The sequence below is a fragment of the Sorex araneus genome, chromosome 1, assembly GCF_027595985.1.
Source record: "Sorex araneus isolate mSorAra2 chromosome 1, mSorAra2.pri, whole genome shotgun sequence".
In the NCBI taxonomy this organism is placed as follows: Eukaryota; Metazoa; Chordata; class Mammalia; order Eulipotyphla; family Soricidae; genus Sorex; species Sorex araneus.
Window position 1 is genome coordinate 110,857,832 of NC_073302.1, and position 25,364 is coordinate 110,883,195.

Sequence of the window (25,364 nt, forward strand, 5' to 3'; positions counted from 1 at the left end):
TTCATTATAGTTGAGATAGAATGGTCAAATTACTGTTTAAGTATATATCATCCATATATAAAGTTATTGCACAACACTATCATTATCATCACCGATATATCCATGGCCATGGTCCCCTGTTTTATGTTACCTCTTGCAACCTCTGATTTTCACATCAACTTTCCTCCTTCCACTGTTAAATTTTTTAACCCTAGACCAAGATTTTGTCAATGTTGTCTACTCTCTATTTCCTGTTGTCTCTCTTTATTTCACAGATGAGAGAGCATTTAGCATTTGTTCTTATCCCGCTGATTTAATTTGATAACATGATACCCTACAATTCCATCAACATGAAGAAACTTGCATGATATGATACAATATTTAGGTTATTTTGTCCTTATTGCTATATAATATTCCATTGTGCATCCATTCTCCAACTTCTGTATCCATTCATGTCATATCTTTGGACGTTTTGTTTGTTTCCATGTCATACCTATATTACTGAACATTGTTAAATATGCATTACAATTCATGTATTTAGAGGTTGCAGCTAAGAAGTAGACAGCTGAGATTTCGTTAATCTTCATAGCTAATAAGTGCCAGAACTGAGATTTGAACTCGGAACTACTAGACCCATTAGAACTATTCATTCTCTGGCACAAAAGATCATGCATATGCACATATTCTTTGCATTTTGTCTGAAAGTAAAAGTAGATGAGAAATTTGATTAAATCCTTGACAAAGGTGTGAGAGTGTGTGTTAGGTGTTGCAGGCTGAGAAAGCATTTTATGGATGAAGATATATAGGTGGTTTACAGTGATATCCCACAAAAATCAAACATTTCTAGCTTTCCAGAACATTTTCCTAATTAGCAAATATATATAAGCTATGTATGAAAATAACCAAAAGTTGAGACAACAGACTATTTCTTTTTGTATAGGATACATTAAAATTGCCAGAATTTTGTGATTGCAATCTCTACTTTCAAAGGTGCTTAGCAACGCCTCCCCCAAAAAAAATTCTTGTTTTATATATCTAGCAATACAATATTTAGGTTATTGTTAGCTTATACAAAATTAACACAAAATGGGTAAAACACTTGGGTAATAGATCTAAAATCATAAAATACATAAAACAAAGTAACAGTACACTCCATAATCTTGATGTTGGAGGCAAATCTGTTTCTATTACCAAATAATATAAAATCAAGAATAAATATATATATTAGTTTATGATGCATATGCACAATGAGAAAAATATTACCACAACCTAAAAATCAAAATAGAGAATAGAAGAATATATTTGCAGATCATGCATCTATTAAGGTTTTAAAATACTTTAACAAAACTCCCTTAACTGAATAACAAAAATTCATGCACATAATCAAAACATAGACAAAATAACTGAATTGAGCAGCTTTAAAGAGCAGTTTTAAAGAGGACCCTCTTAAAAAACTGTGAATAGTAAATAACTAATAGATAAATGTAATTTAAACCAAAATGATATTATATAACATCAGTGAAATTTCCAATATTATATAATACAATATTATAAAGATATATCATATAATATTTGATATTCATTATATCAGATATTATATATTCATTATATATGAATATATATTATATAAATATTATATAATATATTATATATTCATTATATATCTGATATAATGAATATCGGATATTATATAACATCAGTGAAAATATATCAAAAAAGATGGGAAGTAATGTATCATGAAGGATGTTGGGAAAACAGTGAAAATCTATGGAAAATAATATGATACTCATTAAAAAAGTAAACGTGGAGAGGCCAGATGGTGTCTCAGAGGTAAGCGCTTACCAAACACGTAGCCTATGTTGATTTTATCCCTCACCCTCTTTGCACAGAATTGGCAGTAGCCCCTGGTCATCAGCAGGTATGCCCTCCAAACTCACAAAGAATACAATGGAATTGTTAAATCTACCAATATCACAATAGGGTATTATGCAAAATACATGAAAACATAATTTAGATAGTAATCCTACTTCATATGCTTCTAGAAAAATTGTATAAAATAACATAAATATGAAATCAAAATTAAAGGCGCAAGCAATTGTGGAAGATATGCTGTGTTATTTATACTAAATGACATACTGTATCACTGTTATTGCGCGATTTGCTCGAGTGGGCACCAGTAACATCTCCATTGTGAGACATGTTGTTATTGTTTTTGACATATCAAATATGCCACCGTAGCTTGCCAGGCTCTGCCATGCAAAGGAGATACTCTCAGTTGCTCACAGGGCTCTCCTACAAGGATGGAGGAACCGGGTTGGCTGCGTGCAAGGCAAACACCCTACACGCTGTGCTATCGTTCCAGCCCAAATGACATACTTTTCTTCGATAACAAAATGCATTGTATATGCTGCACCAGCCCATGTGCTGATTGTGACAAAGTGGCCGAACACATGTGGTGCTTAACACATGTATCTCCCGCCTCTTCCCTCTTGACATGTGAACTTTTATGCTTCCTTATCCAATACTGGGATATGTGTAGGGGCTTGCTCTGTCCTTGGAAAGGCCCAAATTCTCTGTTGGGCACATTATCTTCCACTCTTTCCCACTTTTTCTTCTTCCACCTCTTCAAAAACTTCCAAATAAAATCTCTTCAAAATTTTAAATAAAAATAATGTCTCTGGATGCTGGTCGTTGGTGGGATTATACAGCGCTGGGGACAGTTCCTGGATGTGACCGCCTAGCTACTGGAAAAGGGGAAATCTGGGTGGAAGAGGTCCAGTCCCGATCCAAGCAGGTGTGGAGGTCTCAGCCCTGGATCCCACACACCTGGGTTCCTCTGCCGGCATCTTCATGCATGAGGCTCCTCCCAACGTGTGGAGAGAGGCTTTGAGCATGGCTGTGGCTAGGCTCCAGAGGTCTTAGGCCGAGGGAGCTCTGCTCGGGCCCATCCCCTGCTAGGGGCCCTGGGGAAGACAGCCAGGCACATGGGAAAGAGATTCTCTGCTATGCTCAAGGCTTCTCTCCACACATTCGAATATCGAATATCTCCATATTCGAATATCTCCAGTATTGATATGAGTTATTCTCAAAGTACATTAGGATTGTTACATAATAATTTTATCTATTCATCAATAGTAAAGAAAAACAAAAATATATTTATATAAATTATTTACCTCAGCATTGATAAGGAAAATCTGAGATTTTGATGGCTTTTAGAAGATTAAATAAATTAATATAATCATAATAAAATTAAGAGTTTTATCTCAAATAAAGGAAGATAAAGAAATAAAGTTTACAGAAGCTTGTGACTGCTACATGTCCCTTAGTATTTTGAATTTTAGAGTTAAAATAAGAATAGATTTAATTTCCCAAAATTGTCATTATTTTATTGTCATAAAATATTGAGTTAACAAAAATTATGTTTTATAACTCCCATGGTATTTTTCTCTGTACCCAACTTCTGAAGTCAGAACCCAGTGGAATTAAGTGACAAAATTATAATTTACGATAAATTATTGAATCTCCTAAATAAGTTTCAAAGAAAAATGAGTGAGATCTCAGTATTTTATAACTGACTAAATTTTTAAAAAACAGATTTAATGCCTGTATCTAACTACTTAAGGCAGAAGCTTCACTAGAAACTTCAAAATTTAAAGATCTCCTGACCTGGTATACATCAGGCGATTTACCTCTTCCTAGGATCTGTAATAAATCACAACTAAATGGCAATTTGTTAGTAGCTGCACCTTCAGCTTAGCAAATGGCTTTTCTTGTCCTTGCAGGACAAACATAATAAATAAAATTTGAACTCACTCTAAAATTACCCCAGACAATATTTTACCTCTTTACAAAACAATATAGATACTTCTTTTTTCAAGAAGGTTGAAATAAATTATATTACCATGTAGTTTATTCTACTTTAGTATGTAAATCTGTTTCAAAATAGGTCATAAACCATTTTTGTATTACCATAGGTGTACCTGGATTTGAATTCAAACAAAAGTTATCAAAATCTGGGGCTGGATAAATAGTACCGCAGGGTGCATTTGCCTTGCACTTGGCGACCTGGGTTTGATTTCCAGCATCCCATACGGTCCTCTGAGCACCTCCAGGGGTGATTCCTGAGTGCAGAGCCAGGAGTAACCCCTGTGCATTGCCAGGCAGGTGTAACCCAAAAAGCAAAAAAAAAAAAAAAGTTATCAAAATCATATTTTTCTAAGCTAAAGTAACATTTACAGCCACAGAAATGTTTTTTAAAAGTAAATTAAAACTAATTATGATCCAAAAGTTCTAAAATTATAGCCATAAAACTATAGTATGAATTTTCTACTCTCTTATTAGTTGATTAATAACTCAAGAAGATATTTAAATATTAATACTTAACTTGCCTAATTGTTGTGAATCTCCAGTCTATTAACTAACTCACATAGCTTTGTGCAGCTCATTACTTTAATTATAAAAATTGCTGATAGGATTAAACAATCTGATTAATAATAGGTAACAATTATATATTTTACTATATCACACCACAAATCAAAAAATACATACACATAAAAAGTAGAGTATTAAAGTACTTGGTCCCCAAATCCCTACTAATTGCAGTATTCTTTTAAAATTATTAAGAAGCTCTGAATCTTAGTTATATTATGGAATCACAACTCAGAAATAACAGATAAATAATATATTAATAAACATTATTTTTAACCATTTTGGTACACATAAGGCCCAAGAAAACAAAAATATTTGGATGGTTTTTAGTGAGAAAACGATGACCAAATGAAATAGATAATACAAAAAAATCAGGAAAGTTGAAGCAGCAATATTCGGGATAGTGGGTAATTTTTATAGATTTGTAAGAAGTGGTATTAAAGGTAAAAGATAGTATTTCCAGTTGGAGGTGTTTTCTAAATATTTTTGTTCTGGCTTAGTTTTATAAAGAATGAAATACTTAGCAACTAAGTCAAAAGATATGTATGATGCAATATATATGCTTTAGTAAGACCTCCTTAGAAAAACTTCCTAAGTTATTCAGGTGAGTATAAGCATCTGTGTCCCTCAATGATTGTACATAACTATGGATGCACCTCTATTTAAGAAGTTATAACTGGGGCTTGAGCAATAATAGCACAGCGGGTAGGGCATTTGTCTTGCATGTGGCCAACCAGGGTTCGATTCCCAGCATCCCATAGGGTCCCCTGAGTACCGCCAGGAGTGATTCCTGAGTGCAGAGCCAGGAGTAACCCCTGTGCATTGCCAGGTGTGACCCAAAAAGCAAAAAAAGAAAAAAAATGTTATAACTAAGTGCGATTTTCCTATCACTGTGTAGTTAATGCAAACGATATACATAAAAAAATAATTTAAAGAAACAGTGTTACAACAGATGTTTTCAAAAAGGGTTTGAAATAGGTATTAAATATATTTATATAATACAAATATAAAAATGTGAAGAAGTTAATCACCAACACATTATTAGACATAAATCAGTAACTCCAAACACCATAATTTCTCAACCATGCAATCTCATAATAAGATCTTATACTACTCATATTCTTAATGATTAAGCGCAAAGGATATGCTTCTAAAAAGATCCATACTTTTTTATGTCTAACTTCCTCCACAAAAAAAAAAATAAAGCCAATACAATCTGTTGATTTTAAAACTCAAGTGAAATTACGTACTAAAATTACTTATAGCTCACCTAAGGTGGACAGCCAATAATTTATGTGCAGAAAGAGGTCAGATCCAGGATATTTTTCAATTAAGAACAGATCACATGGTACATGTACATTAACCTACATACTCTATCTGAGCTGGTGTTCTTCAACTCAGATGAATCACTACATCCTTCTGATTTTTTTCTATCCACTTCCTCCTCTCAGATTTATGAATCAGTGACAATTATAGTCCAATCCTTTACAACCCAGGCCTTCCCAGTCATGCAGGCAAACAACACATTAATCCAATAAATTTGTCCCTAAGTCAAGAGTTAATGAGCTCCTTCACCTTACCAAACCTTTATTTTCTGATAAATCTTTTTGCTTGCTTGTTTTAAGGGTGCATGTTGTATTAATCTAGTTCTTCATTACTTTTGCCTCCTTAGTTCAGTTCAATTAATGTTTACAAATTGAACTGAGGCCAATTAATATATTTTAAACATTGAGAATGAAGTAGCAATCTAGGGAGCAGAAAAAGTAAGATATAAATGAAATAAGTGAAGTACAATGTGCTCATAAAATTAGCTAGCATTCAGTATAAAGATAGCAGAGTAGGAAACAACGAGATAAGTCAAAGGGAAATTTGAGGAAAAAAATGTCAATTCTAGTGGTTTGTCACAGTATGTAGGTATTACATACTCTAAATAAAATGTACAGTGTGGAAGATAATCAGTGAAAAGGAACTTTAATTAAAACCAAAGAAAGAATGCATAATGTTCAGAAAATAAAGTATTTAGAAATGTGGAGAACATTTGCAATTAATTTAGAATTATATTTCAAAGACTATTTTTAATATTTACTATTTTTTTCTCTTAAAGAAATATAATTATCCATTTGTAAATATACCCTACTTTTTCTATGGATTTAGGCGAACCAAAAGTCACGTGTGTCATCACTGAATTAAAATAGCTTTCTTAATGAAGTTGTTAAGAAGTTGGGTGGGGGGCTGGAGAGATAGCACAGCGGGTAGGGCGTTTGCCTTGCACGCGGCCGACCCGGGTTCAAATCCCAGCATCCCATATGGTCCCCTGAGCACGGCCAGGGGTAATTCCTGAGTGCAGAGCCAGGAGTAACCCCTGTGCATCGCCAGGTGTGACCCAAAAAGCAAAAAAAAAAAAAAGAAGTTGGGTGGTTTGAAATATAGGAGTCATGGATCGAATATGCACACGGAAAGAAGGTCTTTTCTTCAGTGAGTTGTGTCTCCAACACATGACACTTCTAAGTAGGCAAAAAAGGATACATGATTGATGTACAACAACATGAGTAATGTTATCAACAGCAAATATGCAAGACATTCGAAAGCACATGTTAACTCTTTTCCTTATTGTTAGCTTGGTCCTATTCACCAGTGAATAGGATGCACTTATAAATCTACCCTGATTGGAACACTTGGTTAAGAAAAATATTCATCCTAGACACATAGCTTAAATTATGCTTGCTTGACACTATAACCTCCAAAAAAGAGTAGTGGAAGCTCCTAGAATGAATTGGGGGCTGTTTCTCCCTAACAGGATGGTCTAGATGTCTATTTTCTAAATTGCTTCTTTACAAAACAGAAATATAGGCACCTCAGCAATTGCTAGTTGAAAACTCAGTTTTTATCAGTTTTAAACAAAACATCCATATGTAAATAAATCCCAAATAATTAAATCCAAAGGCCCAAACTAATAGTTGTATTATTTTAAGTCTCATTATTTTATAGTAATAAGGATAAAGTACAATAAGTGAGGAGCAATATAATCCCATTTTACAATTATTTGCTGTTGTATAATCTACCAAAACCCAAATGGTTTTATTTTACTCGCCTTCTGTCAAATAATGTTCATTTTTGTGGGGTATTTTGAGTCTAAGAACACTCACTTCCTGGGCATATTGGATATTAGTGTATAGTAATATCATGGGGTTTTAATGGCTTCATCATTTTCAGCACATTAAATAACATATACAATTAATTGTGGGGGCTTTTGTAGGCATCCTCATGCACCAGACAGCTTCTCTGGTCTCTCTGAGGATCATTATGTAATGCCCAGAACTAGGGTTGGGCACACACAAAATAGTGGCCCAATCCCCAGTACTATCTCTCTAATCCATAATTGATTTATTATTTATTTATTTATTTATTTGGCTTGTTGGGTCACATCTGGCAATGCACAGGTCTTACTCCTGGCTCTGCACTCAGGAATTTCTCCTGGTGGTGCTCGGGGGACCATATGGGATGCTGGGAATCAAACCGAGGGTGGTTGCGTGCAAGGCAAACGCCCTACCCACTGTACTATTGTTCCAGCCCCCCATGACTAATTTTTAAATGCAACCATATAAAGAGTATTTTCTGAACTAAAGGCACACAAAAATTAAACCAACAAAAGCTTGTGACTACTACTGGTGATGACAGGCAATACATCCTAATTATTTATAATACAAGTGCACGTTAGCATTAGCAAAAATCTACAGAATGTAAATCTATCTCATGCAAAAAGTAAGAGTAAACATTAGAAAACTGTCAAGTAGTTTGCAGTATCCTTTTTTTCTCTTGTTCTAAATACAAATAAAATCAATTCATTGAAATGCTATGAGTATATCTCAGTGTCAATCTGTATAAATTAGGTACTTAACTTTGGTTCATTTAAATAACTAAAATTTTATGTTCGAACCAGATCATTTATCCTAAATTAAAAGATATGCAATGCAGAGCTAAGTATGTAGTTTTTGTTTTCATCCATTAAACATAGGTAGGTATGTTTGAAATTTTATTTTAGAGATCATTTAGTTCATCTGAAGTTGATATCAGTCTACTTCAGATGAACTAAATTATCTGATCATTGTTTTCTGATGAAATTGCAGTGGAAAAGTTTTTGTCTTAATTTAGAGCATTTTAACTTAAAACCATTTTCTAAAATAAAAGCCCATATCCTTTACATATGTTGCAAACCAGAGATTGTTTTTTAAGGTATAGATGAGTACAATTACAAACGTACAAGAAAGTGTGCTTAAAAATTTCCTTTTTCAAGGAAATTGATCCCAAGTTGTCACTCTTTACAGATATATTGTCTTTATATTTAAGCCCCACAGAAATTATTTTAGTATATATTTCAAGAATGCCTTACAAGTGTCTATTTAAGAGAGCTTTTGTACAAAAACCAAATCAAGGAATTGCTTATCTGGCAGAGGCAATTGATGCAAAAAATGCTCTTCTAACTTTCTCAATTTTTTCCTCCTTATGTACTCAAAGTAATGTTATATTTGGACCAATGCATTTTTATTAAGTTCACATACATTTTGAAATTTAATCACCATGAAATTCACATTTTTTATTAAATCAAAAAGTTACTTACTTAACAACAGTTTACTCCAACCTTTAAATTGCATAGAACTTTGTTTAAATTTGATCTGAAGTTATTGAAACTTGGACTAACATAAAAAGTAGGTTTTCTTTTTATCTTCTAAATACTAAAATTTATAATATCTGTAACATAATCATTTCTGTATTATAGAATTTAGTTCCCACATACTAGGCAAATGAGAGTCTCTGTTAAGTTCTATTTATAATTATCTACAACTTGAAAAATGTAAAGCGAAATATAAACAAAATAAATATTCAATAGTGAATTATGCATTAATATTTAAGTTACAAAGTTATTCATGTTTAATTCACATCCTGATGTGTGAAAATTGATGCAAATATTTTGACAAACACATATACCTTTATAAACACACTTGTCCTATAATGATAAGGTATATTTGTGAAGCTAAGTTAATCTTGTTTATTTATAGTCATTAATTTATTGAATGTTAAGGTAATTAATTCATATATGTCACAGAATCTTTCATAGCACAATTTTTATTCTTCATTATTATAGTCCTTAATTTCCCTGAACACAGAAATTCATTTCAAGTAAAAATCATCTTACAACACAAACTTCTAACGGTATGTTATATAAATTTGCTGAGGGTTGCCAACATAATCAAGTATGTGGTGTCTGAAGGAACTCAGAAAACATAAAAATGATGGAAATAAGTATAATTATTGAACATGGAACTTTGAATCAAAGGAATGCAATTTAATATAATTTGATTATTTGCTTGTGAATTAAATATATTATTTCAAAAGCAAATTCATATTTAGATTCTTGCTGTTTTCCTACAAAAATAAAGCAATATATTATAAAATACAATTTGAATTATAAAGTAACAGATGCTTTTAATGTAAACATTTCAAATGTTTCCATTTATTTCAAACAGCAATACTAAGTACAACTATAGACAAAGTGTGAAGTTTTAAACAGAATAAAGCAGCACTTCTCAATTCATACGTGCCTCCTTATACTTCATGTTTTTGGTTGAAATTCAAAATTCAACTATTCAAATTCTTTAATGCTAGACTGACTCATCAAAATCCACCTACTTTAGTTATTGCTTCTAATTGCTCTTAATATATCTTCTTATTTCAAATATTTATATATAAATGTCTTTGTTTTAATAAACCTCACCGATTAGCTATTACCTGTATAAAGTTTAATAAATATTCATAAATATTTATATATGAAGACTTACATTTCAGATATGTTAAAAAACATAAAGTCTGCATTCATGAGAGATACACAACTGGCAAAAATGTAAGTGAGAGGATAAGTAAATCAATTTTGTTGCATATATATTGGTCTTATGTATGTATATATATATCACAAATATAAAAATGTATGAAAAAGTTTTAAATTAGCACAGCAGTTGGGCATTCGCCTTTCATGCGGCTGACCCAAGTTCGATTCCTCCGCCCCTCTCAGAGAGCCCGGCAAGCTACCGAGAGTAGAGAGCCCGAGCAGTAGAGCCTGGCAAGCTACGCATGCATATTGGATATGCCAAAAGCAGTAACAATAAGTCTTTCAATGAGACACGTTACTGGTGCCCGCTCAAAAAAATCGATGAGCAATGGGATGACAGTAGCATTTCATTATCAGTAAACTATTTGGCGTACTTATCCATGATTTAGTTATGAGGTTGTAAGGAATTGGATATATACTCGTTGCTTGCTCCTCACTCTGTTCTCTGGGGTCACCTCAGAAACCATATGATCAAACCAGGACTACCCATGTGTAATATGACCAAGGACCAAACCAGGACTACCCATGTGTAATATAAGTGTTTTAACCACTGTACTATAGTTCCAGTCCAAAGTTTATTTTAAGAACCTTTAGAAGACCTATAAATGTCAGCCAAGTCCCAATGTACAGTAACTGGTTCTATGACATTTGGAAATTGTGTTTCAGTGAAAGAGTTCCAAAATTCATCAGAAACTATAATGAATGCAGAGCTTTTAATCAAATTACTTTTTAAAAAAATTAGAAAATTGTTCATCCAAACTTCCAAATAGCTTAGTTATAAATAAAGTTTGAAAATACCTTCAAGACAAACTCTATGGCAACAAATTTGACATTTTCAAAATACTTTTAAATGTAACAAAAATTAGAATAATTTACCTTAAAATTCACTCTGCAAATGTTCGATGGTAAAGTTTTTCTCTTATATATTACTGTGATGGGATTCTGAAAGGGATAGAAAAAACTTTGTAATATATTAACATATACATACTTTTAAATACATAAAACAGCTAATATAAATACCATCATATAATTTAAGCATCTGACTTATATAAACTGAATGAGAATAGAGAGTTTGCACTCCCTTTTGAGAAGTGTAAATCATTGAGTTATATGAAACAGATTATGCTTTTATGGCATGATATTTTTAGTCAGCGTCTCCAAACAAAATCTCAAATTTTAGTTATTATTTATTCTGTGATTTTATTTATATCCCCTGATCTGCTTCTACAACAACTGCTTTAGAAAGAGATAATGTACCCTCCATAGCAGTCTCAATATTGGTTTCAGTGCTATAACAGACTAAAAATACATTGCTTTTTGTCTAATATCTACTGAATACTTGAATAAAAAATATTAGTAATAGAAAAAAGAGGATATGTGGAAAATGGTAGGTTGGAGAACCAGAGTTCTTCTTTCTTTTAACTGAATCACCATGAGATACAGTTAGAATGCTTTCATGGTCCAGTTTCAATTATACAGTGTTCTAAACCCTGTGGTAGGCACATGTATACCAAAAAGGCAGGGTGTGTGTGTGGGGGGGGGGCAGAGATGAGGGTGGTGGTGGTAGGAATAAAGGGCACTGGTGGAGGGATGGGTAGTCGTGACTATTGTATGACTGAACCATGATCATGAAAGTGTGTAAGTCTGTAATTATGTCTCACAGTGTTCCATTAAAAAATTAAAAACAAAACAAAACAAAAAACAATGTTCCAAAACCCATCTCTTCACCAGTGTAAATTTCCCACCTCAGTATTCTCAGCATTCTTACTGCCGCCAACCCCAGTGCCTCAGCTCTCCTGCCTCTATGACAGGCTCTCTCTCTACTTTTGGGCATTGTGGTTTGCAGCACGTTTACAAGAGGCCATCATGGTTGGTCTTTTACCCACTTGAAGCACACATCTCCCATGTGGAGCATTTCCTTCCAACCAGCATTGTCATAGTGGTTCCTTCTCCATGCCAGCTGCCCTCTTGCCCAGCCTTTGAGGCAGGATTTTCAACTGTGGACTAATTAATCCTCCTGGCCCGTGTTTCTACTGTTCTTGGGCATTAATCTCATACTGTAGCACCGTAGCACTGTAGCACTGTCATCCTGTTGTTCATCGAGTTCCTCAAGCGGGCACCAGTAACGTTTCCATTGTGAGACTTGTTACTGTTTTTGGCATATCGAATACACCACGGGTAGCTTGCCAGTCTCTGCTGTGTGGATGGGATACTCTCAGTAGCTTGCCAGGCTCTCTGAGAGGGACGGAGGAATCAAACCAGTCTAGTCTCATACTATGTTTATAAATACCTCACAATAAGTGCAGTCATTCTATGTCTGTCCGTCTCCTTCTGACTTATTTCTCTTAGCATAATATTCTCCACATCCTTGCATTTATAAGTGAATTTCAGATTTCATTTTTTTTCTAGGGGCCCCATGATAGGCTGTTTTCACTCGGAGAGCCCCAGAGGTGGGTGGGTGAGAATCCTCCCTGCCCCAAGGGACCCAGCCCTGGCAGACGGCCTCCACTACCGAACCGCTGCCACGCTCTAGGCCTCTTTCCAGACACATTATAAGACACTTCCTACTCATTTTTCATAATTATCATGCCATACTTGATGAAGTCCAGACAATAGGAAACAAATCATAGAAAGTAATATTGCATATATGTATGTGTACACACACACATATATATATATATACATACATATACATATATACACCTCTCAGAGAGCCCAGCAAACTACCAAGACTATCCCACCCACACAGGCAGAACCTAGCAAGCTACCCGTGGCATATTCGATATGCTAAAAACAGTAACAATAGGTCTCATTCCCCTAACCCTGAAAGAGCCTCCAATCATTGGGAAAGAAGAGTAAGGAGAGACTGCTAAAATCTCAGGGCTGGGAGGAATAGAGATGTTACCATTGCCCGCTCCAGTAAATCTAGGAACAAAGGGATGGCATACAGTGATTTTTTTTTCTAACAGATACATATTATTCTGTTGTCTAGACATATAGAACTAGTCCATTGTTTCTATAACCAGTTGTCCATTCTCAGACACTTGGATTGTTTTCAGATTGTGTCTATTTAAATGTGCTGCAATAAACATACAAGTGCAGATGTAATTTCTGTTGTGTGCTTTTGCACCATGGGGGTATAGTTGCTGAAGTGATATTGCTGGGTCATATGGAAGCTCAATTTCTAGTTTTTTTGTTTATTTGTTTTCAGGAATGCATATATTGTTTTCCAAAATAATAGTGAACCAGTCAGCATTCCCATCACCAATAAATGAGTCCCTTTCTCCCTATATCCACACCACAACTGGTTATTATTATTCTTTCTGATGTGTGCCAGTCTCTGTGGTGTAAAATGATATCTCATTATTGTTTTTATTTGCATCTCCCTGATGGTTAACAATGCTCATTTTAGATCAAACTTATCTGGAAATAGACCTCAGTCAGGTACTTCCCAAGAAACCGAGAGGTGAGGTAGGTGAGGTAGAGGTGAGGTTGGGAGTGTTGAATGTGAAGCGAGTGTTGAATGTGAAGCATCCCACAGATCCCAAGCTTTGTGCTTTAATTCATCGAAAGGGGAGAAGTCTCAGAACTAAGCAGGGAGTATGCTGACCATGTGTTATCTGTGATGGTGCCTGGGAATGATTTTCTGGTAGAAGTAGGCACCTCATAAGGTCTGCAACTCATAAAGATCTTGACTAACTAAAAAATAATTAATCAATGCTACTGACTTAGTCCCACTGAGACTTGCTGAGCCAAATGTGTTAACTTGTCCCTGATCAGCTTCCCTTGATGGGCTACCGGCCAGATCAGTCCTGCCCATTTGCTGTCCCTGAGCAAGAGAACTGTCCTCTGATCAGTGGACTCACGTTTTAGTCGGGCAAGTCCTGCTGATAGGCAAGCGTTCCCAACATATTCACTGGGGCATACTGAACATTGCTGATCTAAAATCTAATTTCCTAAAATTAAATGAAACTCACTTATCATTCTCACTGGACTTTAAAAAAGCTTAAATGCCGGGATAAGTTCCACTAAGTTTCTTTAAACTAGTGAACAATCAGCCCATGTTCAAGTAAATTCATACGGCAAGCAACACAGGCGAACTCATCAAACTCCATAGACCTCTCACGGGGTACCAGGAACAGAGTCCTTTTGTCAGGTCTCCAACCCATTTAAATATAGCACTTAAGCATCTGAAGATGCACATGAGTTAACTCATCTAGCAACAACAACAACAAAAATGCAATTTTAAACAGGGTGCCACAGAGCTACTAAACAGTAGAGCATTTTAACTCAGATTACCACAGTTCTACTGAATTTAGGCTTTGCCATTGCAGCAAAGTATTGAGACACAGGACTCCCCAGTGACTCCTAACACCACATCACTCTAGATATGTTAATGGTTATTGTGACCTAATCCTCTAGTTGCTGTTCAGGCAGGAAGGACGTTGACGCCACGTTACTTGCCAGATATCAGCATCCTTTAACCCTGCATCCGAGCACAAACCAGCTAGATCTTGGCCACTATTGCAGCTGCAGAGAACTGATCATTAATCGACAGTGGCCAAATACACCTAAATGAACTTAAGAGGGGCAGACTCCCATTTAGTTTCTTCAACCTGAGCAGTAGCTGACAGTTGCTCAAGTCAATTTGGAGTTTGAACTCAACCCCAAGCCCTCTCTAGTACCAGGTATAATGAAAAAAAAATAAAATAAAATAAAAAAGCATTCAGCTACATTGTTGGAGGGTGACAAAAGCCCAGGGGGATATTCAAGGACTTTAGAACTTTATAAATTGCCTGAGGAAGACTTCAATGCAGTTATCCTTTCACTGAAAATAAATCAGGAAAGTGGCCACCAATAAGTTCAGAGTATGTTTGAGAGGAATAAAGGTGGAAAAACTCACTTCAATAGCTATGAAGGTGTTTCAGTTATAGAAGATGAGCTAAAGATACATGAGCAGTTAATGACAGTAGAATCGGAGCTAAAAAGTGAACTATTGACCTGATGAAAATGTACTAGTTATTATTAATAAATTTGCAGAAACAAGAAAGAGTTTTTATAAAGCACTGAACAAAGAAATATTTGAGGTGGCATTAAGATAAATGACCTCTACATGAAAAAAATTCCAGGAGAGGAAAAATGGATAGGAGAAGCATGATGGCACAAGAGATAATAGAGAACCCCAATCTGAATAGTTATACCTATGTTCTAATCACAAAATCCAAAGGCCCAAACTAATAAAGCAAAACTAAAGATCTCCACGGCACACTGTAACAAAATGTAGAAAAAGAATGGATTCTGAAAAGCAGTAAGAAAGAAGCAAAGACTCACATATAAAGGAAACCACATAAAACTCACTTTGGATTTCTCAAATGAAAACTTCAACGCAAAAATGGAAGAGAGAATGCAACCAAGTCTTGAATGAATTAAGCCTCCTACCAAGAATTCTTTATTCAGCCAAGTTATAGCTCAGATTTGAAATAATGATAAAAGCACTTTCAGAAAAAAGTTAAAGGCATGTTTGGTCTTTAAACTACCTCTGCAAGAAATAATAAATGGTCTTATGTAAATGGCCAGATCCTCTCTTAAAAAGCACAAAGATATGAAGTGATATCATAAAGTGAGCAAAGGAAGAGGAGAAATTAAGGGGATTACTGAATTGAATTTCATATCAATTTCTTTTAAACCTTAAAGCACTTAAAATTTTAAACCTTAAATCTTAAAATTCAGCTGAGTACTTTCAGGTATTAACTGCCTAGTAATAGTAAGGCAATAATACTTAGAACAAAGTAGAAAGAAGTGTAAAATTGAAACATATCACTACATAGAATACCAGTACCAAAATGCTACTAGAAAAATAAAGAAAAATCAATGGATACAAGCACATAAAATAGCAATGAAGATTCCATTTCAATTATTTCTGAATATGTTTATGAATTTAATACCTATAAAAAGGCAAGGTCAATGGATACATCACAAAAAAAATTATACCCTCCTCTTTATGAATCTTACTTTTACTCACAGTTTTAACATTGGCTCAGAGTAAAAGGTTGAAAAACAATCAAACAAGAAAGCAAAGAGTTTAATGTACTTTTATTGGACAAAGTAGTACTCACAGTAAAGAACTAAAAAAGGTATATGCAAGGATATACGTAGGACATGAGTGCTAGAAAAGTAGGTATACTTGACTTGCATACAGTCGATTTGGGTTTGATTCCCAGCACACCATATGGTTCCCCCACCGGCCTGCCAGGAATTATCCTTAAACTATGAACCTGAAATAAGCCCCGGACATGAGGAGTGGTCCAAAACCAAACAAACAAAAAATTAAAACATGCTTTCTAATAATAAACCTGGAATACTAAATATGTATTTTGTCCTTATTTTTGTCTTTGTCCTTTTTTCTCAGGTTATTTAGTTTTTCTTATTTAAAATTTGTACACAGGTTTTAGAGATACCTAAATATTTTGGATGCTAATATAAATGGGTTTTATTGTTTATTTGGGGGCCACAGCAACTTTTGCTCTAAGAGATCATTTCTAATGTTGCCAAAAAGAGTGGAGTTATAAAACAAGTACCTTAACATTTTGTATGATTTCTCCAGTTTTTAATATAATTCTGGGAGACAACACTTAGAGATCAAAATAATTAGTAAATTGAGAGCTCAAATTCATGAGAATATATTCAGTTATAACAAATTTTCTTATAAAAAGTTATTACTTATCAAATTAACTTCTGAACAACAAAAGTGACCTAGTTTATATAATATACGTGCATATAAATTTCTTGTTTATCCATTCCATAGCTTAGCTAAAATATATGTCGGTAGTATGTTTCTATTGTTTAAACATATAAGAAAGATATTACAGAATGCTTTTCCAAGGAAATTCATTTTGATTATTTTAAGTAATGAAATAAACTACAGTGTTTGGAGAATTGTAGCTATAAATGTTAGGGAAGGGCTCTTAGATGATGTAGTATTAGAATGCCAACTTATCACCAAATTATCAGTTAGATTGCCAAGTGAGAATTTTTATGAATAAAAAACTCATATATATAATTGTTGGAATATTTCCCCTTTTCCAGCTGCCTTCTGGAGTTTTGTCACAGAAACCTTTTGTCACAGAAACCTAACTGATCTTTGACCCGCAGATCTAAGGTGCTAGCCAGGCTTGATTTGACATTGTAGATTCCAGGCTGCAGCCCAGCCTGGTCTTTGGGATATAAATCCGAGTGCTTTCAGCCCAAAGAAGGCTTTGGTTTTGGTTTTGTATCTTCTTTCCGGGGGGCCTAGGTTAATGGCCTTCGATACAAGAGATTATGTTGCCTCAACATTCGTCCTGTAAGATCTTTTGGTGCCTTTGGTGACGTCAATGTATTGCGCCCTTTGGAAGGGCCATGATCAATAAAAGGGGTTCGGAGAGAAGGTGAGGGGGTGGAAAGTGTATAGAGGTGGAAAGTGTATAGAGGTGGAAAGTGTATAGGGGTGGAAAGTGTATAGAGGTGGAAAGTGTATAGGGGTGGAAAGTGTATAGAGGCGGGAAAGTGTATAGGGGCAGAAAGTGTATAGAGGGCGGAGAGTGTATAGAGGGAAGACTGGAATAAACTGCAAGTGAGACCAACCATCATGGCTCCGTTCCTTCCTTCGCCTGCCACATCTTCGCCATCAACCTCCCCGGGGTGGGGGAAGCGGCCAGAGGCTACCGAACTCGAGTGGCGGGAGAGACAGCTGCTGACCTAGGCCCTGTGCCTGGCTCGGTGCGGTGAGGCGTCCCTTCCCTCGCCCGCGCCTTTTCTTTTTATTTTTATACATATGATAAATATATTATGTCTATAAATTTTTCAATGGAGAAGAAAGAAAAGCTAAAATATATCCTCATCAACTATTTACTTATTCAATTTGTTACCTGTATTCACTACATCATCCATCATTTATTTCAGTGATTTCAACGAACAGAATGGGTAAATACATTATGTGGAAACACTGCTAAGTATGTGTAATGTTGAAACTACTTGTAAATTTGGTTTATTTTTACTTTGATATTCATAGGAAATTAAGGATTAGTTAATGTATTGATTTTTATATAATGAAACCAAAAGTAAACATTAATTAATCAATGATCAAAATCCTGCTAATTTGAAATATGTAAGATAGCACAGAAAATACAGACATGGATGGATGGAAATTAAGTGATACTGTTAAAATCATGAAAGGAACTTTTTAGATGTGTGTTGGTATAAACTCGGAATTAGTAAAGATTAGAAGTATTTAATAAGCATGAGAGAAAAGGTCCATATTTCTTTCAATACACTGTTGGAATTATGAGCTTGAATGATACTACCGGGAAGAATTTATAAGGAGTTAAGGAACACAGTTCTGAAAACTAGAACAATAGGGACACCTGCAATATAGTGACAAAAACTGAGGTAAGTCTCATCATGTGGGAGTCAGAAACTGATCATGAAGAAGGTGTTAATGTAAATATGGTAGTTAAATACAAATGTGCTCACTTTTCTTTGCTAATTATAATAAAATATTAAAGGAGAAAAGTAATTATGAACAAAAAGTAAGCATAATGAGCTGTTTTGAATATCACTTATTAATACAAATGGAGAAAATTGATAAAAAACATAAATGGTTCCTAAAATTATGATATGATTAAAAATACACGATTACCTATATATACTTTCATCAAACTTTAGAAAAATCAAAGGTTTTGTACTTAGTCACTGTTTTTCTTTAAGGAGATTAATCCTCTGTCTTATGACTATTTTTAAATCAAATACTGAGTTAAAAAAAATCTGTTTTCTCAAGCTCTTGTCAACCAATTTCAGATTTTTATGTGCCAGTTTTTCCTGCTACAATTTTCTCTGGCAGTCGACCCTGATTCAATCCTCGGCATCCTACATGGTCCCCTGAGCATCACCAGAAATAATTCCTTAGTGCAGTGTGGGAGTAACCCCTGAGCATCGCCACTGGGTATGACCAAAAAAAAAAAATGGTTTATTACTATTTTCCAGTCATTCATACTATTGAAAATCAGGAATATTGGCAGCTAACAATATGTTCCTCTATTCCCCCAGGTTTATAGATGGAGAAAGAAGGTTCTCTTTCCAGAGCTTGACTTAAGAGCATATTCTAACATTTCATGACATCTGGCCCTAACTTAGATTTGACTTTGCATTGACAAAATAAACCTTTTGGGATCTTTAGGAATGGCAAACATATATTTTTTCTTTTATGATAGTTAAAATATTTTGGGGTGAGGTAGCAGATTTAGACCCCCTGACATACATGTTATTTTAAATTTCCCCTTGTGTGTAGATAGAGCCTTAAAGATAATCAGTCATTACTTCATAATTATTTTGTTACATAAGAATATTTTCTAGAAGAATAATGTTCTTGAATATTCAGCAAGTTCTCATGTATGATTGGGATGTAAATATTAACTTCAGGTTGCCAGAGAGCAGACGCCTGTCCGTCAGAAAGAAGAGGGCGGTTTTAGGTCAACAAATGCACAGATCTAAATTCAATCAACAAATAATGACATAAGTAGACACTGGATCTTAGGGGCACACCTTACAAAGCAGTAGAAAGGGAAACAAAGACACTGTAAAAATGATATTATGTATCACTAGATTAACACTGAATGCCTTTAGTAATCTACCATTATATTTTCTCCTATGGTATCCATTTTCAAATAGTATTCAGTGAATATTAAAAAATAAAGTATCTTAAAAGTTTTCATGTTAAAATCTAATATTTTCAATGAAATCAAATAGAGCACCTAGAATTTTAAAATTGGACTTACCTATTGAATGCTTTTATAGACTCTTTGTATTAATTATTGTTCATCATCTAGCATTTACAATCTAAAGTGACTACACTGTAAACAAGGAGCTAAACAAAAAGTCCCACTGTACAATTTTGCTTTATGCTTCCAATATTTAATTATAATTAAGATCATTTGACTGTATTTGGGAAGTCATCAGCAATACAACTCACGAGATAAAATAATTAGAAGTGCAATAAGTAAATAACCCTTTGCTCTTTGATACAAGGTGTTGCTGGTTCATTAGTAGAGGGTCATTTGTAAGCCACTTTTGTTGTTATTCTGAAATGACATTGTTAAATTGTGATAAAGAGGAAACCATAAATTGGGAAAGAATTTTAATGGTCATTATCTTCATTAGCTAATGAGATGTGCTAATTATGTGCTTAAGTGACAATGATTTAGTAGTGTTGATGATAAAAGACTCAAAAAGCAATAACTAGGAGAGCCCCTTCAATGTGTTTTCATAAGGTTAGAAGGATATAATAATAAAGACTCATTATTATGCTTGGTATATCATTCTTCATTTAAAATGTATGTACAAGTTATGCTAGATTTTATGTCATATTTTCTACATTGTGTATTTGAAAATTCTAAGGTGTGGGAAATGGCTTTGAGGTTATACTTTTTGAAGTGTGGTTTCAAGACCCATGAAAATTTCCAAAACCCCTTCTGAGGTATGAAAGGGTTTTGTTCTATTCAGTTATAGAATGCCACATTAATTTCCTATTCATAGTAATTGGATGCCATATTTATATTTATTGTTTTCACTCTTCATAGTGACACAATGGTAGAGGAAAAACATAGATACAATGCTCGTAATTATTAACACATCAAGGCAGGGGCTCCAAATTGCGCTTTGAAATTGTATTATTTAGTACTGCATACTTATTTGGGGGGTTGCGGAGTGGGGTATAAAATAGAAAGGAGGAAAAGAGAGGAAGAGAGATAGTGGGAGAGAGGGTGAAATAGAATAAAAGCAAAATTAGAATTTTTTCTTGATAAAGATATATATATGTGAATAAGTATACATTCTTAATATGATTTCTATAGTGAGAGCGAAAGAATAGTAGATACACAAGAAGCCTGTCTGTAGTCTAATTGTGATGCTTCTCTTTGCTAAAAGTATTTTTCTCCGTAATAAATATGTGTGGTTTGAGCTGGGAGCTGAAGGTTGAACAAGCTGTTCTACTCACAGAGTAGAATCTGAATTGTATATGGACTCCAGCATCTGTAGCTCCCCAGTCTGGCTATTTGGAGTAAGCATTTCCTTAAACCAAGAACAGAAGCCTGTCACTTCAATGAAAAGAACTGACATTGTTTGTTTCCAGTAATTCCATAAATTATGCTAAATGTATAAATCTGGACTGGAACAATAGCACAGCGGGTAGAACTTTTGCCCACATGGTTGACCCGGGTTCTATTATTTTGTTTCTCCCGGAGAACCCAGCAAGCTACCGAGAATATCCCGCCTGCACGGCAGTGCCTGGCAAGCTACCCGTGGTGTGTTCCATATGCCAAAAATAGTAAAAAGTCTAACAATGGAGACATTACTGGTACCCGCTCAAGCAAATTGATGAACAACAGCACTACAGTGCTACAGTGCACTTCAAAGTGTTGTGCTTAGGAGAACTGGGTATTACTCCCTGCATCACTTGGCCTTTTGACCAGCTATTCCATGCAAAAGGCCTAGGATACATTCATTGCTGCTCAGTTTTTGCTCTGCAACTTGCTACCAGCATAGCGCTATTAGTGCTATGGGACTGCACTTGGTGGTGCTTGAAGGCCTTGAGGCTACACCAGATGATGTTCACAGGACCAAGTGATACTGAAGATGACAATCCAGGAACCCCTGTATTATGTAAATGGCTCAGCATTCCAATATGTAAATACTTTTCTGATAAAAAATTAATAATGTTAATCAGTGTGTTTTATACAATGATCTGCATTTATCAGCAATATTGCATTTACCAAATGACTAACACACAATGTTGCTCATCGATTTGTTTGAGTGGGCACCAGTAACGTCTCTCATTGAGAGACTTATTGTTACTGTTTTTGGCATATCCAATACGCATGGGTAGCTTGCCAGGCTCTGCTGTGTGGGCGGGATACTCTCGGTAGCTTGCCAGGCTCTCTGAGAGGGGTGGAGGAATCAAACACGGGTTGGCCGAGTGAAAGGTGACTGCCCTACCTCTGTGCTATCACTCCAGCCCTAACACACAATGTTATAGAATTAAATTTTTCATCTGAGGAAATTTATGTAGCACTGTAACACTGTACTATTAAAAATTCAAAATTATCTGAAAAAATATAAATTATTATATATACCTATACATTTGAGTGAGGAAAGTTTTTTTTCCTAAATGCATTTTATATGTCATATGTTATGACAGGTTGATTCAGATTAATTACATATCTTAAGTCAAATATTGGATATGCCAAAAACAGTAACAATAAGTGTCTCAATGAAAGACGTTACTGGTGCCCGCTCGAACAAATCGATGAGCAATGGGATGACAGTGCTGTCAAATAAAGTGATTAAGGAATGAAATGTTTTCAATATCATCTTACTTACAAAATTATTTTCTTAAAAATCTCATTATTCACTTCTAGTATAGGACATTATCATAATCATCTTATGTAGATTATATAAATAAAATATTTTAATTTTAAGATTTAGAAATCCTTCCCTCCTAACCTTATTTGTAAATTGGTCATTAATGAGAAATATTAACATAGTTATGATAGCATTTTCACTTGTGTGATCATTAAATTAAGTGAATTTAATTCTGAAATGTATTAATCACTAGAAATACAAGCTTGAGAGACAGTTCAAAGGGCTGTCGCAGGTGCTCTGCAAATGGTATGAATTCCTATTTCCATTAGTAAGTCCATAATTCAAGTTAATACCCAATACAAACATAAAAGTACATGAAATATCAAAAATGATGTAGACAGGGGCTGGAATGATAGCACAGCGGGTAGGGCATTTGCCTTGCACACGGCCGACCCGGGGTTCAATTCCCAGCATCCCATATGGTCCCCTGAGCACCACCAGGAGTAATTCCTGAGTACATGAGACAGGAGTAACCCCTGTGCATCATGGGGTGTGATACCCCCAAAAAAGCAAAAAAAAAATGATGTAGACAAAGCATCAATTGTATACTACTGTTTATATTGAGCATCTCTACTTATACGTGGGGTAAAAAATTGATATCTGTTTTGATGATGTGTGAAACTCTTCACCTAAGATAAATACAGACCTATAAAATAATATTCCCTCAAATGAAAAATAAATAACAGGAATAAATATATGAATTTTATCACTCAAAATGGTTACTAATATTACCTCTATACACCATACTTTTAAAAAAGCTGTTATTTTTAATTGAATACACAGTTGCAAAGCTTTTCGTGGTTGGGTTTTAGTCATACAATGTTCCAACACGTATCCTTCCACCAGTGTTCATTTCTCATCATCAATATCCCCCCACCTCCCATCCTGCCTCTGCGAGAGGCACTTTTCTTTCTCGCTCCCTCTCCTTTTGGGCATTTTCATTTGCGATACAGGTTTTCTTGTCCAGAGTGATCACTTCCAACTATCATTGTCATAGTGGCCTCTTCTCTATCCCACCTGCCTTCTCCCCCCTCAACTGAGGCAAGCTTCCGACCATGGACCAATCCTCCTGGTCCTGTTTCTACTGTCCTTGGGTATTATTTTCATATTATGTTGTTTTTTTTAATACCCCATAAAAGTTTACTTCATACTTTAAATCCTAAAAGAGACACACAAAAAAATCTTAGAACCGAGCAGCTCACTGCAGAAATGCCTCGGGAACTTGCGCCAGGATGATTTCACTGGGGTGCCTCAGACGGGAACAGGGGTTGTCCCTCCACCTGCCCCTTAGGAATCCTGGAGGTTGCCAACTTTTAGAACCCAATGCAAAGCCCAGATACATGGGAGCAATGAGTACAAACTTCAGGCCTCAAGGGATAGGGGAGGAACTGGTCCTTCCCATCCCTCCATCCCTATGGGACTCTGGATGTCAGGCTGATGAGTTTCCTCTGGGAGCCATTTAAGCATATTAGCAGCCTTGATCCAGAGACACACACAAGAATCTTGGAGCTCATTGCAGAGATTTCTCCAGAACCTAATTATCTAAAATTTTAGAATTCTATTATGCTATTCATAACAAGCAGTACAAAATAAATTATCTATCATCTGCCTGTTCTGCCTGTTGGAGTGTTGGTGTGAAAATTCAAAATAATGGTGGTGGGAATGTGTAATGGTGTGGGACTCATGTCAAAATATTGAATGTAATCCATTATTGTGAACAACTTTATAAAATAAACAAAATTAGTCACTGGGTTGCTCATACATTTAATGAAAATAAAGGTTGGATATGACCAATTATGCCATCAGCATAAACTAATTCTGGGACTAGAAAAGACACTTCACTAAAAGTTGCATAAATTTTGCTCTTGATGTATATTTTTAAAAAATATGCTATTTAGAAAAATTTATTTTCATTATTTACCACCAGAAATATTTATACAAGTTCACCAAGACAGAAAAAGCAGTTTAGCAGTTTAGGTAAAAAACAGCTAGATGAATTGTATGTTTATATCATATCAGTCACTAAATGCATGGCTATACGAAAAATTAATACATTGTACTTATACATCAATATAAAAAAGAAAAGATTAACAACGGATTCTTAGTCTAATTTTCTTACATACATTTTCAAAATATTGACTTCACATATTTTTTTAAAGCCTATAGACACAAACAGGCATTACTGACAGACTCTAGTTTACTGCTTACTCAGTGAAGATGAGGGAGAGTAAGATTAAAGAGAAGTCTTTAGATTCAGTAGGTAAGTGGATATGAGAATTACCACTTTAGTGTTCTTAATTATTTTGTTTAAGGTATTCACTTACATATATTTTGTTTGAAAACTTAAAAATATGAGTGGGGGCTGGAGTGATAGCACAGTGGGTAGGGCATTTGCCTTGCACGCGGCCGACCCGGGTTCGATTCCCAGCATCCCATATGGTCCCCTGAGCACCGCCAGGGGTAATTCCTGAGTGCAGAGCCAGGAGGAACTCCTGTGTATCGCCAGGTGTGACCCAAAAAGTAAAAAAAAATATATATGAGTGAATGAGTTATTGCAACATAATTCTGAATATGAAAATTATCATGATTAATTTCTAAGGATTAGAGATAGGGATTTCTC

General features: G+C 34.9%; 1 protein-coding gene across 1 annotated transcript in view; it reads right to left on the reverse strand.

Moving 5' to 3' along the window:
- CDH18 (cadherin 18) overlaps nt 1-25,364 on the reverse strand; it is a 993,503-nt gene that overhangs the window by 710,696 nt on the left and 257,443 nt on the right. Inside the window, exon 2 of the mRNA XM_055131052.1 lies at nt 11,168-11,233. The gene's annotated coding sequence lies outside the window, so the exon portion shown is untranslated. The remainder of the gene's footprint in view (nt 1-11,167; nt 11,234-25,364) is intronic.